Source organism: Meleagris gallopavo, chromosome 8 (genome assembly GCF_905368555.1).
Source record: "Meleagris gallopavo chromosome 8, MGAL_WU_HG_1.1, whole genome shotgun sequence".
NCBI lineage: Eukaryota > Metazoa > Chordata > Aves > Galliformes > Phasianidae > Meleagris > Meleagris gallopavo.
Window position 1 is genome coordinate 24,996,634 of NC_139411.1, and position 19,783 is coordinate 25,016,416.

Below are 19,783 nucleotides of genomic sequence, written 5' to 3' on the forward strand. Positions count from 1 at the left end.
TGTTCTATGCAAATATCAGTCTAAGCACAAGCATTTCTCATGTCTGGATACTGTGGTTTGTTTCTCCCTCTTCACAACAGCTTCCAAGGGAAGAAGATGCACCAGTAGGATGTAAACCTCCCCCCAGGTCAGTGATGCTGATGTGGGAGCCCCAGCCCCTTCCCTTGGCCTCTCCTGGCAATGCAGGAGCAGCTGGCAGGACTCCTCAACCTCCCTTCTCCCCCAGGCCCCAAATGCTATCAGCTGCACTCATAGCACAGCCATGTACGCAGCAGTAGCAGAGCAAGATCACTATGGCACATTCTCAAACCCACATCAAAAAAGCCAGCATGTGAAGGAATAGAATTACAGAAGACTGGAGAAGGCAGAAAGGCAAACATCCCATTTCCACAGCTCCACCACCAGGTAATCCTATGGAGCTCAAAATCAATTTGTCCTGACTTCCACAAGCGTGGAAGGAGAATCAGGAATCCTGTATCTATATATTTCAGCCCTAAGAGGGAAGAAATCATACAGTTAGCAAAGCAAGGGCTTTTTTTTTTTTTTCCCAGAGCTATCAGAACAAGAAAAAAGAAATCTCACCCAGTACACAAAAGGGACTGACATCAATATGTACTTTTACTGTAACTCAGCACTCCCACCTGCCTTTCTTCTCACACCAGATTTCATTCTCACTAACGAGTTTACAATCACACACACCTGTTCTAGAGCTAAGGTAACTTTATGCTTGGTGTAGGTCAAGGCAAGCTTTGTGTGGGGAAATGCAGTATCTGCTTCTAGATGGGAAGGATGCTTAATTTTAAGATAGTCATCTGCAAGAACCCCAAAGCTGTCTGTGCAAAGCTGATATCACTGACTTCAGTATTAAAAACATAGAAATTCCACCAGTTCCCCACATATCACAACTATTTGTGCAAGCCCATGCAAACCTGAACAAAATGAGCCCCAGATCCCTCCCCTGCATCATGCTATGTTTCTGGTCTGATCACAAGAGGAGCTGTTCCCAAAGTTGTGCCTGATGAATGTCATAATGTGGCCTTACAGTTAACTTTTCATCCAAATGAGAATAAATGGACTTCACGAGTGTGCACATGTGTTAGCACACGCATGTGACAGATCCAATTAACAACTGAAGCAGATACATTTCTGGTAGTCTCTCACTCAGACAAATTCTCTCCCTTTACCATACGTATGTTAACAAAACATATCACAGCATCCCATTCTCCCTTGGATTTTCTGAAAGTAAGAGCTGTAGAATAATCTAATGTCCCCACTTACCACATTTTTATTGAATACAGAAATCAATAGCAAACTGCTGGTCAATAAAGTGCTGTTTATTGAAAGCAAAATCTTCTTGCAGGTGCTAGAAAGGAAAAAATAGAGGAATAATTAATAAGTGTTTGACAGTGGCCACTGGGCTGTAACTAATAAGAGGAATGTATCATCTGTTAGGAGAAAGTTTTCATTTCACAGCTGCCTGAAAGACCTGGGGACATTTTTCTGGCTGCCTGCAGGAGCAGGGCATAGGCACTTACCTTCTCCGATGGATGTTCTAGCCAAGCAAGGAAAACCTTTTTTTCATTTCTTTGAAATTGGTTATTGCTTGCACAGAATCACTGTCTCCAGCAAGTCAAAACATCATTGTTGCATTCCCACAAAGTAAACTGAGATCTTAATGCCCTCATTACCACGTGGCTGCACCCATTGCCTCATCAGTGTTTATGTCCTGATGCCTCCATGACAGAGCTGGAGGGGACCTGGTCACCGCAGACAGGTTGGCTTCAGCTCATGAGAATAAAGTAAAAGAGTGAGGAAAAGTTTGACAGTTAGTACACTGAAAAATAAAAATGCCCATAAAAACCAAGCCCTTATACGAATGAAGGAATAAACACACTAACTGAAATGCACTGATTTGTTATGCTATCTTTGGGAACCTACTCTACTGCTTCTGGTTTCCAAACCCTGCAGCAAAGCACTCCAGATAGCCCAGCCACACTGAACCCAACCCCAGGTGCTGAATGCGCACAGTCTTTATTTAGGCAGTTTGTAACCCGATTTCTTCCAGATGAAGATAGAAAGAAGAAAGAAGGGGACTGCAGTGAGTCCACAGGCATGTTTCAAATGCTTTGCCTGGACAGCTGGGCCCCATTGGTTAGGTTTTGTGGACCCTTTCCTGCTGTGCTGTATCAATATCCAAACAACTCAAGTCCATCTTCAGGTTTCTTTTGCTCTGCAAGCTTCTGTTTCCTCCTTTAGTTGGAGTGATCATTCTATATTATCCCACTGTTGTGACTCTTGGTGCGAGAGCTATTAGATTATGCTGCCCCATCCATGAAGACAGGGATATCAATAGCATCTGTACATCCTCCCTGATGAACTGCTAACCACTACAAGATCACCCTGGGGGAGGAAGCATTTCAAATGCCCAAGAAATGAAAATTAGAGGGAAAAGAAGACAAAGCCACAAAGAAGCAAGGTGTTTGCCTGTACAGAATGCACATCTGAGCAATAACAGCCTTCAAGTTGACACTGCTGCTGCTGCTTTTATAGAAGTGAGTGTGAACAAAGAACGGAGCTGTTCAGGTAAGAGAAATAATTAAGCCTGTAATCAGTTATATGTCTCCAGATGGAGACTCATTAGCTTTTCAGGCAACGTGCATTAAAATTCTGACAAGTTCATAGCAAAGTCCAAGCAATTCAAACACCTCCCCAGCATGTCTCTGGTCTGTAATGTTTCCTTTTAACCCTCACTGTTGTAACGTGTTAGTTAAAGGTAATGAGGGGAGTGCTCCGGAGTTGAACCCAATCCATATACTGTCTGATGTGAAGGCATTAGGATGTGAACAGGCTGACATTTCGTATATTTAGGGTTTAATCTATATGTAAATTTCCCAAGCGTACTTAAATAAAATATAATTCACAAAAATTTATGTTTACAACATAGGGTGTGATTCTTCACGTCTTTAACTAATGCTCTCAGATCTGTGCTATTATATTTTCTAACACAGAGCCAATAGATTGTCTGAACAGGAGCAAGGCTGAAATTTCCTTTTGTAATAACGAAAGAGACTGAGAGGTTTCCATACACGAATAACAGGCAGTGGTAAAGCACATAAGCCCTCTGCTAAGATTCCTGTTAATTAGGCACCTGTGAACCCAACGCCAAAAGAACTCTAAAGAAACCAGTTCCTGTCCAACTGTCCTGTCCAGCATTTCCAAAGACATTCAGCCCCTCCATGAGACTTTCAAGGAGGTCTGGAAAGTCAACTGTAAAAAAAAAACAACAACCAAAGCTGTTTATATCACAGACATCATTTCAAGGACAGAAAAGGGCTTTAAACAAAGACATAGGTCTTTAAAGAAAGACAGAGGTCACTACCTCCTCTGGTTCTTCCTGCACAGAAAATAGTAACTCTCTGAGGCAGCCAGCTCTGACTGAAAGTCTTCAAGCAATGGGGATTCATCATTCCATTAACTTTCACTATTTCTCATTTCCATGGCAGCGAAACGGTAGTTTTCATGCAAGCTGAGAAACATGTTGAAAAGAAATGCTCATACATATAGAAGGAATGAATCACAAATGCTCCTACTTAATATCCATTTACATTTTTCACACTAATGTGCAGGTTATAAACAAGAGACCTAACAATTCTGAGATTTTATCCAGATGCAAAAATGTTCTGTTTAATATTAAAACTTGTGTAATGTATGAAATTCCAAACCAGTTATTTTTGCATACAGCCAAACCATTCACATTCTGATGGCTTAATCGTCTAGTTCAGTAGGAGCCACGTTTGTTAGCTGTATGTAATTCTCAGACTATTTTATTCTTATTATGTTTATATAAAGACAGAAAAAGAAAAAATGGACAATATGCACTTTGATGGTTTTGTCTTAAAAAAAAAAAAAAAGAAAGAAAAAAGGAACATTTACATGCCATATCTGATTAAAAATTTACCAGTTACTAATATTGCATTGGGAAGATTCAAACATAATTTCAAGGTAGAATACACGAAGAGTACATGTAGTTAAGACCAAACCTGTTGCAAGAGCAATCAATAAAAGTATTCATTAAAAACCTTTGCCGTTCAAAGTTAATGGTTCTCTTAGAAGGCTCTCAAACACCTTAAGGGAAATACAATGCAAAATGAAGACATTTAATTAACCTTAACTCTGACCCCCATAGCAATAGCATACACGTATCTTGCAATCATTATTTCTTTCCTACCTGCTATGTACCTCTGGGAGCACACTTTCTCATCACAAGGATCTTTCTGTGCTTTTCTAAATTTCTCTAAGAGAAGCATAAGGGACACTGTATGAAATCACGTAAGGAAGCAGAGGCAATGGGATAAGATTAAAGATAAACATAGATGGAGATCATCTCGTTTGCTGGGGTGGGAAAATCATCAAGATATGAGAAGATAATTTCAACTATGGCTGCTTCTACATCAAGAGAATGATGAACAGAGAGGAAGAGCGAGAGGGAGAGAGAATCTTTTATTTCACACACAACAGAAATGACATAATTCTGGGAATGAGCAAGGCTGCCAGACCATCTTCTTACCTTGATTCCCTGTTTGCAATAAATAATAACCTGGGCTTTCCCGTGGGCGCAAAAAAAAAAGCTCAACGGAGGTAAGATGAAGGAAGGGAGGAAGCAACTGGCTCAGGTTCCTTCTTGGAAAACTTTCCAGATTTATGCTAAAATTCTTAGTAATCTCCCCCCCGCCTCCAACACAGTATTTGGTGAGAACCTCAGACTGAGGGCTGTTAGAGATTTATTCACTAAAAGCTTTTCAACTCACTCTCCAAATGCACAGCAAATTCACACACGAGTGTCAAGAACTCCTGAAAAAGTACCACTTAGAAAAAAAGTAAAGGCTGAAGATTTTAAGAGGTGGATGAGAAATGGCTCTTTTATACTCAGAATGTCTTAGTGCTCATAGGAGTCTAGGAGGACAGCTGGGTTTAATGGAAAGGGAGAGGAACCCCACACTTCAGAGAAACTTCTGCTATGGACGCAATTGTATCAAAAGTGTCATCTCCTTGCCATGCCTTAGGAAGCCAAAGAGTTCTTAAGCAGACAGATCTGCTAGACACAGGCTGACAGGCACTAAGGTTACAGCTGCACCAAAGGAGTGAAAAACCACAGCTGAAAGGTGTATTTGGAAGAGTTTTGGAGGAGGATGATCTCCATAACAAAACCAATGACCACCATAACAAAATAAGCTCCCTAAGATACCACAGTTATGGGAAACAGTGCCACAGAAGGAATGTAGATAATTTAGGAGAGTAAAATTTTGTATAACATGGATTGTTTTCCCTTGTCATGCAGTACACTTTCACTGTACTAAATAATAGCTAAGGAACTAAGACAGCTCCCTTAAGTCAGTGAAGTGGCTGCCCTTGACTTCATCTGATGATTAATCCAGTTCCAAGGAAGGTAAGTGAAATGGATGTGCTACTTTCTATCATCAGTGAATGATGGAACTGAGGAGAGCCATTTTCCAGCCATATCCATTTTGTTTGGATCCAGTCAAAGCCATAGTTTGTGCTAAGGGTGTCACCACTGCAGCACAGCCTCTGCTGGGGCAGGACGGGGATCTTTTACACGGCACAACAGCACTTTGGAGATGAGAGCAATTCAAGCACTCATTTGCAAAGAATGTTGACGCCCCCTCCCCAGCCCATGATAGGCCAAAGATGTACGGATGTATTTTATTAACATCTGGAAATTCCAGAAGAAACGCATGTGTTTGGATAGCCTCTCCCAGGCTGGCCAAGACCTGGAATTCAGCCTCAGCAGGGATGATGTGCTTTCTTCGACCACCAGTCCCACTTCCCTGGAAGATGCTAAGATAATCCCAGCACAGTCCTGTTTCATTTATGAGAGCAGATGTGACAACAGGCCAAGGCCATACAACCTGAGGGCAACAGCTCTATGCATCCATGTACGAAGCAAAATATCCTAACTCATTACTTGCTGGAGCAGTCAGCATCTGCTGTATCGTGTCATTGTGCAGTCTGTCAGAATAAATGACTTGGAAAGATCAATACTGGTAAGAGATACCAGGGGAAAGGCAGACAGATGGCTTAGATAAGAAGAGCTGAATTCTTCATCAAGGCTCTGATTTGTGCTCATTGTATTTTGGTTGTTTCCTTAGATCTGACTTTTCAAGGACCTGCCTGCATGGAGTGTGCAAGTGAGCTCAGAAATCACACAGAAATATCCCAGCCTCTCTCAGTGGGAGCTCCAATAGCCCTCCAGAGTTAAACAATGACCTCAGCATGGCTCTCCTGCTCTAGAAGACCCATCCACATATCCTGACAGTTACATCAACACCCAGTGACTCCAAATGCTTTTGGATCAGATGGCAGAAGCAGCAATCTGGCAGCAGGTATGACTGATAAACACTCTCCTCATACCATATGAAATCCATACACTGCTGCTGGCCTCATCATTAAGCCTGCTCCACTATTGCATCTTATTGGAAAAGAGTAGGAGGCATTTTGCCCTGGCATCTCTTGCACTGAGCCCAACTACAAGTTCAGTGCTGTCATAAACTTTCACCTTCTTATATCCAATATTTTGCCATCTGAAGCAGGAAAAGTATGAAAGGGGAAAAAAAAATAAAAAGCTCATCCCAGAAGGAAATGAGCATCCGGCAGCCTAATAACCCCTTCACTGCAGCCCGTGCAGGGCCGTGCAATTAAAGCCATAAAATATTCAGAATTGATTTCTGTATGTGGAAGATACGCTTACTACATAACTAATGATGGTTGCTGCTGTGATTCTGGGAGAGAGGCACTCTCCCCCACAAAAGCTGCTCTCACTAGGACACCTGCAGGTCTTATCCTGTCTCTGCCAGGAGAGATGAAGGTCAGATAATCCAGTCAGGCAGCAAATGCATCTGGTTTCCACCCAATCCACAACCCAAACCATCACAACTCAACGCTGCTTTGAACTGATCAACAATGATTTCTCATAGACAGAAAGACTGCCCTGATCTGGGTCCTGCCTTGGTGGGTTGCTTCTATCTGAAGAGTGTGGAAGCCTTCTCCAATCTGTCAGGTTCACTTTAAAAGCAGAATTAATTTCCGAACGTATTAAGATAAGAAGCACAAGATGTCAAAATGAAAAACCACTTAAGTAGAGCTCATTTGCAACAGTGTTCTAAGCTGCACAGTACACAGAAAACACCCGCTCTTCTGTAAGAGAGATTCACATACAGTATTACTTTTTTCCTCCTCTGCTTTCCAAACACTGCAGTGACTGCTTTGCAAGGTCTCACTTGTGCTGCACAGCAGCTTGATGATGCCTATATTTTCCTTGCAAAGCCAAAGCAGGTACTTACTGATGTGCACTGCTTACAACAAGGAGAGAGGTAGATGCTGCAGCCAGCAATGCTACAGCCATAGAGAAAATAGAATTTCTCCTGAAACACTTTGGCAGAAGACCTCCAGGCTGATGCCTCCTTCACGTTTCCATTCACCTCAACACAAGCAGGACAATGAGGAGTCCCATAGAGGCACTCTGCTGTCCTAACCCAGTTATCCCAGCAATTATCCCAAGGTATTCCATGGAACAAAACCCATTAACAAAAGTCTGGACTTGAGCATCAACAGCTACAAGAATTTCCTTCAAAACCAGTAGGTTTGAAGGAAACCTTACTGCTGCATTTCAGGGTGAGAAGCAGGAATTCTTGCCCATGTGTAGCAAAGAGGAGAAACACAGCCTGAGGCCCACCCTGCAGCCAGCTGTAAGTTAGAAAGAAATTATTTCCATAATTCAGCTAAAATTTGCTTCTTGTCCTTTCCAAAAAATCACTGTCTTGAACAGAACATTGGACAAGTCCCCTTGATTTACAGCTGCAGTCATTAGGAGATGTAAGAAATATTAATGACCTAAGAATTATCTTGCTCCTGAAAGCCAAAAACAATCTGAAAAAAAAATTCATTGATCAATATTCTCCCATCATTTCTCACCAATTAAGCCTGTAAGTTGGTGTACCTTCAAAGACAACGCCAGAGCAAAGGCTTTATGGGCTTAGCCTTGGCTGTTCACCTGTGAAAAATAAAATCTGCTTAATTTTTATGGGATAATAATTATATGACTTATTTTTGGAAGTAAATAATTCAGCAAGGATGACCCATGCAATACAGAAGAGTGAGCTGCCCATGTATTACCTGCTGAAAAGGGGCAATTCTGCTCTCCCATGGAGTGCCTGCAGCACCAGCATTAACCTCTGCAAACATCTTGAGAGAGAAATGAGAAGAGCTCTCCCAGCAAACCTAAATTCCTCTGCCAGCTGACATTTGTTTCCTTTTATCTATACATTTGTCTAATTAAGAAGATATAGTGCCGTTTTAATTTTCATATAAACTCTTAACTTCGATGGGGATGCATTCTGCAAACCAAACAAGGATTTATTAAGACAATAAAGCAAGCACTTCATAAAAATTTAAATGCCTGCTACAAACATCTTTTTTCTTTTTTTTTTCTTTTTTTTTTTTTTTTGTGTGTGCAACTGAGAAGCCAAAAAAATCTCTTAAATTGGGGGAGGCATCTGCAGCAGTCAAACAGCCTTGGCAGGAAAAGCACATGTATGACATCCCTACGTGCAAGAGCGGATTTCCATATCTGAGGCCACAGCACCAAGGTCCAGCAAGATTGTAGCTGTGTGCCAGCATTGCACCTTTTCATGCACAGGGGTGCACTGGTTCAAATTAATTGATCCATTTACAGGGGCCTTGGCTCAGGGGGAAGCATATTAGTTTCCCTTGCTTGTGCTGCATCGTCTGTTTATAAAAACACAGTTAATCAAAGGAAGAGGAGATGAAGATCTTTTTTTGCCAGTGTGGCAGGAAAGACTGTGAAGCTTTAATTGACCCCTCGAGAGACTAAGTGAAAAGCTTGTGGAATGAGCTGAATTTTTAGCACAAGGGCACATTTTTCTTTCATTTCTTCTCTGGAGACTATAAGAAAGGGTCATGCTCTCTGGTCCTGGGTACAGCTGCTATGGCTCCTCACCTGAACCATTCCAGAAGCAATGCAGGTATTAATACCTCAGAGTAATAGCTTGCCCTAATCCCTTAAACCCTGTAATTGGAAAAAAAATGATCACTGCTGACTAATGATTTTAAAGGCTGAGGCTTAATGAATTGAGCTTTGCCTACAATGCCATAAGATTTTAAAGTGGTTGGTAGCTCTACTCCACTTGTCTGGGCCACACACAAAGGTGTTCCTCAAGGCAACATCTCCTGAGGCTGCAAGGCAAAATGCAACCAGGTCCTCCCAGCCCAGGACTGCGAGGGAGTAGGGATGCTGTCCTGGATGTCACCATCCCTGGAGGTGTTCAAGAAATGAGGAGGTGTGGCACTGAGGGATGTGATTCAGTGGGTATGGTGGGGATTGGCTGATGATTGGACTGGATGATCTTAGTGGTCTTTCCAACCTTAATGATTGTATAATTCCACATCCCGACCAAGAACACACAGACAGCTGAGTGGATTTAGTGAGCACCACAATGCAGAAGGTCCCCAGCTGGGTGGGTAAGGAAGAACAACATCCCTTCTGGCTGAAGTGAAATGCTCAGGTTGGTATTCAGCACATCTGTTGGAGAGGGGTTCATAAAATACTCCCAAGCCCTCACATTTGTCATGAGATGCCAGCATCCATACATGGTTATACAAATGAGAGAACTCCAAATGGCATTTAGGAAAATGGGCAGGAGAGAAAAGAGCCTCAAAAATACTCAAAACCTGACAAGAAGTCACTGATGAAGTGAGCTTGTTCCTTATTAGATCTCATTGGCTTTTACATGACAAACTGTTCCAGTTATTTCCATCAAACCAGATTTTTCCACCTTTCTCTTTCATTCTGGGTTTCTAAGTACTCTTCAAACAGCAAAGACCATCAGCAAGCCATTAGGGATGAGCCTTTATGATAACACTGCAGTAGCTCGGTCACATACAATGAGGAGGAACAAATACCAGCACGAGCAGCTCTGGGCTTGCTCAGATGCCATCATGCAAGGAAGGACAGTGATGGCCATGCCAAATCATGACCACAAAAGCTGAGGAGTGGAGCTAATAACAGATGGTTTTGCAAGTGGTATTTCCTGTAGAAGATAAGCTTCTGGTGAACAATTCCCCTAGCCAAAATAAAGCTGCTTGCAACCCATACGTTCACTCCCCAGCCATGGACGCGTAAGTGGCAGCAATGAAGAAAAACTTTTTAGGTATAGGCAATAGTTTTTGTTACAGCAACTAAAAGCTATTACTTCTCTCAGCAAAACTCATTTTGCCCTCATTATACAAATGCAGCTCCAACAATGCTATCATAAATAACAAATATACCCAAACATGTGGCAAGAAAATCTAAGCAACACGTTAGCTGTTACTCTCTTATCTTAAAATATTCTAGTCAGATTTCCTCTCCACTGTAGCAAACATTGTTTTCCTCTTTTTCTCAAACAACTGTGACACTCACGACCACATAGCACGGAAGCTCCCTGCAAGCCCCCAGCATTATGCAGCCTCATTAGCAGCTTTGATTATTTATTCGGAACATCTCCAGCTTGCCTCTGAGACTCTAAGATTGTCAGCCCTGTACACTGATTCATATTCCTACTAGAAGGCAAGCCAAAGGGCAACGCCAAAAATAGGCAGTAACATCAGCTAAGAAAAGTAACTAATTCACATAATGTCAGTGACCCCATGATGACGTTTGAGCTGGTGTTTAATAGGAGGCATTGAAAATGAGGACTTCATGCCTCGGGCCATATTGATAATATCACGGAAATCACCATAAGCCAGCACTGTTCTTCTGAGACCTGTTTTTTTAACGATTGCTAAACTTGTTTAAGACAAGAAAAACTGCAGTTGACTTGAATGTTCTGGATCTACAGGATGATTTCATTTCACTCTTCCTTTCCTTGCTCTAAAGCACCAGATTCTAGACAAGATTAAACAGCAGTTTGAACTAGAACATATATACAAAAAACAAAATAGTCTTTAAAAAAATTTGCATTCTCTTAAAAAATGTTCCTGGAACCAGACATCCAGATCCCGATCTTCATGTGAATCAGCTTTATTTTTCATCATGGCAGCAACACTGAAGATGTCAACAGAAAGTTACCAAAAATGTCCTACTTAAAAATCCTTTGAGACCACTGATCAGCAGCCCACGGACCACCTCCAGTTGTCAGCGAGCAAGGCAGAGATATACTTTGGTTTGTCTGAAAATGCCCATTTTGACCTTTTTATACGGGAGGAAAAAGCCAGCCTAGTTTTCTATTCATGTGGTGGGAGTTAGCTTCTTTGAAAGTCTTTTCTCTAACTTTCGAATCAAATCATCATCTAGAAATTCTTCATCATTATACCATATTGCAACCAATGGGTACTGCTGAAGGAAGAAATAGCTGAACAAAAAATAGCTTTATTTTCAACCTATTCCTTATAAGGCATAATGACCCACAGGAGTTATCCCTACCACTGCAGGATGAATAGAGATTTTTATTGGTCTGCAAAGCCCAAATAATACATATTCATGCCAAACTTGTAGAGCTCTTGTCAAAAAGGCTTTACCCAGACACAAGGCAGGATGTAGGTTACTCTTGCATCAATAGCTCCTGGTATGGTGATCTGCAAAATGTCATAGCAACCAGTCCTGCAACGGGCTGAACTTCCTCTGAGGTAGAATTCCGAGGGTAAGTCATGCCAACAGCTCAAACCACATTTTGGGATGCAGCCCAGAGCAAGGAACCAGCCCCAGGGCCTGCCGGCACCCTCCTCTTCCAGCTGCCAAGTTCCTGGGTTGAGCTATATGAAGAAAAAGGCATGAAGTGAAAAAACGGAAGGAAATTGGACTGAAAATGTTCTTTCCACTGGAGCTAAGTAGGACATGAAAGCTGAAGCATTATGTCCAAGAGCCAAGCATTGAGGAGGCTGGTGCTCTACTTCATGTGGGTTGCTGGGGAGGATTAGCCCCCAAAAAGACCCCTTTTTCCTGACTGTCAGCCTTGCCAGGAGCCTTGAAGAATAACTTCTGTGTTGTAGCCTTCACAACATACCAGAAGATAGTATGAGAGACATCTAAGGTATAAACTACGTGCTCTAAATCCATCAAGTCTCATAAGGAACCAGCAATAGAAGGATCCTCAGACCCAGGGAAAACAGCTGGGTGAGGAAATGGATGAATTCACATGGGAAATGGGAAGGGAAATGGAACGACATTCACATTCCCACCTCTTCACACACATCTGTGTGCTCCTTGTGCTCCACTGGGGACAAGAACGACACGATCATTTCTCCCCTCAGGAAATGCTGATTGGATTATTTCACCTTTCTCATTTCAAAAGGTATAGTTAAGGCCCAACAAACAGCACACCCAGAGGTGACATTCCCCTCACAAGTGATTACTTAAGGATTAGTCACACTGCTGCACCTCAGGCACAGTGCTGGCTTTGCAGGAAGGTCTGTATGACCAAAAATGAATACAGATGGCCAAAACTGCCAGGACAGAAGCTTGTCCTCCCATTTCAGCAGGGGAAAAAGTTCCTTGTTGGAGATCTGTCTGTAATTGGTGTCTCCTGGATGCTCCTGCAGCTCTGCAAGTAGTGATCATGAAAGGAAGGAAATCGTTTACAAAAAAGAAAGAAGAACACAAAGCATCTGATTTCCCTATGAAATCTTGATCAGTGCCATGAAAAGTCCTCCCCCTCCATCTGGCAGTTTGTGAAAGGCAACAGAAAGGCAAGAACTTTCTGCAGCATTTTCAATTGCAAAATTCGTATGGGAGCCCCAGGAGCTCTTTCATAGAATCATAGAAATGGTTGAGGTTGAAAAGGGCCTCAAAGATCATCTAGTTTCAACCCCGCTGCCATGGGCAGGGTCACCAACCATTAGACCAGGCTGCCCAGAAGCCACATCCAGCCTGGCCTTAAATGTACCCAGGGATCATCCACAACCTCCTTGAGCTCTTTGCACAGCCTGAGCACAGACCCTTGGTGCAAAGTGCCCTGCACAGGGCCATGCCTTCCCAGCAAGCTGAGCTGGGGAATTATGCTCCTTGCACACCCAGGAGATGCCTTGCATTGGCAAAACTCTGTGCAAGGCCCCAGTTCCAAGTTTAGCCCTGGGTAAGGGTGGAAAACACCCTGCAGGTGACTTCACCAGGGTTTCTAATCATCCCAGGTGTCTGTTATGTTAAAATTGCAGCTTTTAGCACAGTGGAGCCCAGCAGTCTGCTGGAATGTAACAATCGTCCTTGGGTTGTTCTTTCTTCCAATTGCAGGTTTGTAACTCTCCTCAGAAAATCCATGGGGAATTGTTTTGGTTTTTTTTGTTGTGGTTGGTTAGCTTGGTTTTCTGGGGGTATGGACACAGCACAGTCATCCTCTAACCATCACATGTGCAGGCACATGTGGTCCCCTAAAAAAAGAGACCAAGCTCTCACCTTCACCTGAAACAATACATTATCACTCCCTGTTGGTGCCTTCACATCTGCCACATCACAAACAAACCTAGTACAGAATGTGGGAATCAACTGTTGTTTCTGCATTAGAATTGGATAATATATATATTTTTATTTCATGATCTCCACTGTCATAGTTCTTTCTGGGAGTCTTTCTGCTTAACTTGGGAAAGATCTCTGATAGTTTACATCACTTATCGTCTAGATAACCCTTCTCAGGGACGCACGCTCTGTATATAGGTGTATATAGGTGTATATAGGTGTATATAGGTGTATTTTGTCATACACACTGCAAGAATATCCAGCACCAGATCAAACCAGAGAACAAGTCATGCCCGAGGAAGCACCTGAAGAGACATTGGGAAGGCCTGACATCATCCCCCACCACGGTGATCCTTGTTTAACGAAGACTTGGAAGCAAATCACCATATCAATACGACAAGAAGAGCACTGAGACAACTTGGAAACAACAGGATGGCGACTGACTGACACCAGATAACAAAACAAATTAACAAGTAAATAACAAATGTAAATCCTCTGATAAGATTGTGAACCTGGAGTACCCAGCCAGTGGGGAAACAGGGGAGAGGGGGGAGGCAAGGGGGAGAAAATAGGGTATAAAGGCTGTCATGTTGTGTCCATAGGTGCGCTCCTGCTTGCGGGACGCCCGCCATTGCAATCGCGAATAAAATCTGCTTTTATCAGAGATACCGTCCTGAGAAAATTATTTGGATATTTCCAACACAGAACAAACAAAACAGCAGCAAGCCTTAATTATCAGGGCATCTCTACCTTCATCATCCCAAATGCAAAAAAAATATAATAATGTCCATCAAATCTCAGACAAACAGGAAGCCATGATTAGTCACTTCTTCTTTTCCTTTTTTTTTTTTTACTCCCCATCTTTTTCTTTTTTTTTTTTTTTCCCCCCCAATTGCCACACTCACTTGGAAGCAGCTCACCATCCCCACGCCAAGCCTGCTTTTCCCCACTGCCCATCACCCCTTTTGTGCTGTGCTCCCCCCAGGCCATACTTGGCCGCTCCGCGGGGTCCCTCTGGTGGCACTCACTGAGCGAGGTGAGATGCTGCCAATAGCATCACCTGTCAATGCAGCACTCGAAAGCAGGTGTCATTTAGCAGAGGGTCACGACTGCTTTTTTTCCCCTAAAGATCCCTTACAAAAAGCAATCTGTCAGACGTTCCTATTCAGAACGTTCCCAAGTTATGTTCTGCAATACGGACACAGAGAAAAATGTAGGGCTTTCACTTTAAAGCGTGATGATAAAAGAATACCTGGTAGCCAGCGAGAATCTTCCAGGGGTGAGAGCAGCCCTTCCAACTCCTCCGGGGGTCTGACATTACAGCTCCTCGGGCAGGTAAGCTATTAACTGGCTTCATTCACTGCTTTTAGTGGGAAGCAAAAGTAAGTGCAAATCCAAGTCCTAACAACTGCAGACTGCATGCCTACCTTGGGGTCTCGTTTTTTCCAGCTCCAGTAAGTATCTGTTTCTCATCTTGCCATTTTCATCTTGCTATTTCTAGTGGTTCCCAGTGCCAGGATAAGAGGCAATGGGCACAAACTGGAACACCAGAGGTTCCCTCTGACCATCACGATGCATTTTTGTGCAGTACAAAGTGCTGGAGTCCTGGCACAGGGACCTCAAGTGAAACATTCGATCCGTATCCCTTTCAGATTTTTCCATACAAATTAAGTGGGAGAATATGCCCAAAAGTGAAATTGGGATATAGAAATACGATGTGTGGAGTTGAAGGGTTATGACATGCTCATGATGTTCCAAAGTCCATTAACAACGTAGCTGGTTTTCCAGGCAATTTCAAAGTAGATGTCACACTGAGTGATATGTATTAGCAGGCATGGTGATGATGAGCTAATGGTCAGACTAGATGATATTAGTGGTCTTTCCAACCTTATGATCCTACAATTCAATTCTGTTTCATGCTCAGAACAGTGTTTGTACCACTTACCATCAGACATCCTTGAGAAACTTCTCTTTTTTCCCCACTGGAAGCAAAGGCAGCCAAAATCTCCCACCTCTCCAGCACAGACAGATGAACTGGTGTCGAGCTTCGTGCCAGAGATGCCATCCACACACCTTTCAGGACTGAGAAGCATAAAAATTGATTCTGCCCAATTTTGGCGGAATGGCGGTGCGGACACTCATCCTGTCCAGAAAAACAAATAGAGCTGTGAGCACATCGTGACATCCAAAGCTAAGCACACCCACGGCAGGCAAAATTAGTGGGTGGTGCACAATATTAATTCCTCTCCTTATCCCTGTGTGCCAGGATGTTGTCTTTAATTAAATTAACATAAGCTCCTTCTTTGACATTGTGATTTAATATTACAGGCTTCAAGTTTTATCCCAGTAAATGTATAGTGTGTGAATGCATCTCAGAGTCATTTTTCCATTTGTTGCTCTGTACTCACATTGTTCCTATTGTCCTAATGATCTAGTTTGTCTTTGCCAGCTGGGATGCATGCATTACAGAGTAAGCCAATGTTTGATTCTCAGGAGAGAACAAGTCCCCACCGTAGCTCCTCTATTGTGAGGTGGAGGGGTAGAAGGGCTATTTTCCCTTGGTTGTTTTTTTTCAAAAGTACTTTTCACTTTGTCAAGTGCTGTGAAAATGTCATGGATAGCTGAGTCTTATTCAATAAGCAAAGTAAAGAGCAGGGATAGGTTGTGTGATCATGATCTCTATGCACAGAGGCTTGTTTCCAGGATTTTCCTCACTTCTTTTTCCTCCTGCTTGCCAGAGGACAAGGAATCAAACCACAGTTCTGCAACACATGTCTATGTGCTTTCATCCAGCCATCACATTTGCATGTTTGGGCCTGAATTAATCACTTAAATTAAAGCTTGCTGATTTTCTCACATCAATAAATGCACCTAACGCAAAACAATATCATCTTCACAGAGAGTATCTTTATCTCTACAGCTACAGAACAAAGCCAGATTTGCTGATGTTTCAAAGCCAGTAAAATCAGGCATCTGCAGTACAATTCTTAATGCTAAGCAGACAAAATTACATCATTTTTAGAAGTGTTTTTAAATGCTTGACCGTAACAGCATGAAGCTCACTTGCTTTGCATGTTGAAGATAACAGAAACCTCCTGCACTGCAGGTCCTTATCAGGTTGCATGTGATACTGGTGCTTCCCTGGTGCCGTTGCCTTCTCCTTGCTTAGCATCTCATCTTTTCAGGATTTTTACATTTCTTCCACCTCACCCTGGGAACCTACCTCAGCAGGGTGAGCCCTGCCCCACAGCCCACCTTGATGGGCGCCACGAGTCCTCCCTGAGGCAGACACAGAGCACTGTGCTCTGGCAATGTTTTTCCAAATCCAATCAGCACAGGGAACGACAGCCAGGTTTTATTAGTTTTATGCCCCAAAATATTTTAAACCATTTCCAAAAACTGTCAGAATGCTTTAGATCAGCAATTTCTAAATGGAAAAGTCTATAATTTATATTTTTCTTTAAAAATTAATCTGATTGGTTGTTTAATTACAATTGTCAGTATTTACACAACCTCTGAAAATGAAATGATTGGTAGATGTTATTTTTTCAAGCCCAATAATTTTTTAGGTTTCTATTTAGCAAAACTTATCGTGGTAAAGAATTACCATAAAAACACCTTCTTGAGGCAGAAAAAAAGAATACCTCCTGCTTTTTCCTTGTTTTCAGCAACTCTGCCATTGCAGTGATTGCAGCAGCATGGTGTTCGCGTGCCTCAGGCTCCTGAAGGGAGAAAGGCAATGCTAATTCCATGGTTAACTTTGCTTAATTAAATAAAAAGAATATTAGAGTAAATGAAACGGGACTCTTCCCAGCCCCTTCCCTGATCAAGCTGTGCTCCAAAACATGTGGTTTGATTATGGTTATCTTAGCAAGATGACTGTCAGACTTTGCAACCCAGCATGAAGATAGGCTATTAACAAGTCAGATATTTATAGTGCAGATGTCAATAATTCGGGTATTTAATCACCACTTTCTTCAATCTGTCCACAGCTCAGACAAATGATCCAACTGTGCCAAAGGCAATGGAGGTGCATGGAGCTGGTCCAGGGTCTGGCCCTAGGCTGCTGGCCCTGCATCTGGGACAAATTTCCTACATTCATGTGTGCTATGACCTCTGTGTTACTGATTGAGTCATGTACCTATACCTTCTCATTAGCTAATTATCCAACAATGAGTTTCAGATGGACCATCTATCCATCCCACCACAAATGCTGGTCTGAAAAGTACTTGGAGGAGTAATACCTTTTCCAGCTGGGAATGACAAAACATCCCCCTGATGTTTCTGCAGGACCTTCCAGCTGTGCCCTGCTGCAATGGGAGGAGACCACATGCTCAGGTCACAGCTGCATCCTGCACATTTGCCAGTGCTCAGCAGTGTATGATCTGAAAGGAGCTGCGGGTGGCGATGGGGAAGGTTTGCTTTTTTTGACTAATGGCATGGCATATATTTTGCCTGCAAAAGTCCTCTCAGATATGAAATTTCACAAATCTTAGAGAAAGGTCTTTTCTGAGTGCCCAGAGACAGTGCACAAGCTAATCCTGTAGCACTGAGATGATAAAAGCACACCCTGAAGGAATGAATAATTGAGGGCCAGCCCTAAATATTAATGGCATACAAGGGGGAGAAGACACTTTCCTCAACTTTGCACATATCGAGCTGCCTGTTCAGATTTGAGAGAAGATATTCTCCCAACCATTCAGAGCTCCTTAAATCCCTTTTGGAAGGCTGTGGTGCTCCAAAATAATGCTGCCTTTGCCTAAAATCCCACAGCTCATTCTCCATTCAAACCTCAAGAGGAACACACCAGTGTTTATTGGAGGACATGATCCAAATGCAAAGGGACATGGAGAATGCTCACTGAGTCCCATGTCACACACAGAGCAGCATCTGCACAGGAGAGGAGATGCACGGGGAGCAGGATGGAGTGCAGCAATGGGGGGTGCCTGCCCAGGGCTTCCTGACTTGAGGTGATGGTGGGATACTGAAAGCTCTGGTGGACGCTTATGACAAATAAAGAAGGGTGGGATTGGATTTCTTTCATTAAATCTTGCCAGAGCCGTAAAAGTGACTCTGCAGACATTGGAGACAGCCCCAAAGAACAGAACTCCCCTACAGCATTTCCCAACCCCAGGCCAGTAAAAATAAGCAATGTATTAATTTAAAAAAAAAAAAAAAAAAAGACTATCTATACTTTCATATGACTTAGGCTGCTCTCTGCTGGCTCTGTGTGCATTTAAAGTCAGGATTATAGACAGCACTTAAATTCACTGTTAGACCACACCCTGGGAGTTGAGACACCTGGGGTCCCCTCCTCTTCTCACCACTGGCTTGTTAAAGGAATTCAGATCTGTGTCTGTATAGTCTCCTAACCCTGGTTTCTATATCCTCCTCCACATCTCATGCTTTGTGAAGTTCCAACTGATTTCCAGGTTATCTCAATAATATCTAGAAACAGCTTTAAATGAGACAGTGTTTCCAATGCTAGGGAGACAAAATACGCAAATAAAACAAGTTCCCATAATGCTGATTTAAATTAAAGCATGCCTGTGGTTGGAGCTGTACCTTTCTGAGGCATTCCCTCGATGCCAGGACTTGCCCCAACGACAGCAGTAAGGGGTCTGCAGCATCTCTGCAGAGGAAGCACTAGCTTGCAATAAAGCACATTTGGACAGCAGCTTGGTCAGCCCCTGGAAAGCTGAAAAATTGTCATTTGCAGCCAAGGATGATTTTGAACTTTTAGTGATGGCAACGTGCCAGGTGCTGAGAAGCAAAGCTCCAAGGGAGTCTCGTGGGCAACCAGTCCAATCCCAGCCAGGTGCAACAAATTACATCAAATTGCCAAAGTGCCCCTCCTCTGCTAGGGCTTTGCAGGTGCTTGTTTTCACCACAGCAGCTTCAGGTGTGGAGAGCTCAGCAGGGTTTGCTCAGCCTCTGTTTTCTTGTCTAGGGAGACAAAAAAAGGGCCTCAGCTCCAGAGGGACAGTTCAACCCCCATCCTCAGATCCACTCAGCAGACTCCGGTCCCTGTAGCCAAGCCCACCCCAAAGGGCTGTGGGTGGAAAGCTGTCACTTCCCCAGCTGAGGTACCAAGGACACATCCTTACTAAGGCCCCGTCCAACCTTGCTGAAGGATGCAGGGAATCCATCTGCCCTCCCCCCCTCCAAAACCACCACAGAAGAGGATCAGATCCCATGATGTTTGGACACAGGAAGGCCCATGGCTCCCATTCTCCTTGGACTCTGTCTCCCCAGGTTATG

The 19,783-nt window shown here is 43.1% G+C and overlaps 1 long non-coding RNA gene across 1 annotated transcript in view; it reads right to left on the bottom strand.

The window, feature by feature from the left end:
• LOC146543882 (uncharacterized) overlaps positions 1-19,071 on the bottom strand; it is a 53,502-nt gene extending 34,431 nt beyond the window's left edge. Inside the window, exons 1-2 of the long non-coding RNA XR_014884592.1 lie at positions 17,130-19,071; positions 1,279-15,665 (exon numbers count right to left, since the gene is read on the bottom strand). This is a non-coding gene — a long non-coding RNA (uncharacterized LOC146543882). The remainder of the gene's footprint in view (positions 1-1,278; positions 15,666-17,129) is intronic.
• Positions 19,072-19,783: the final 712 nt, after the last annotated feature.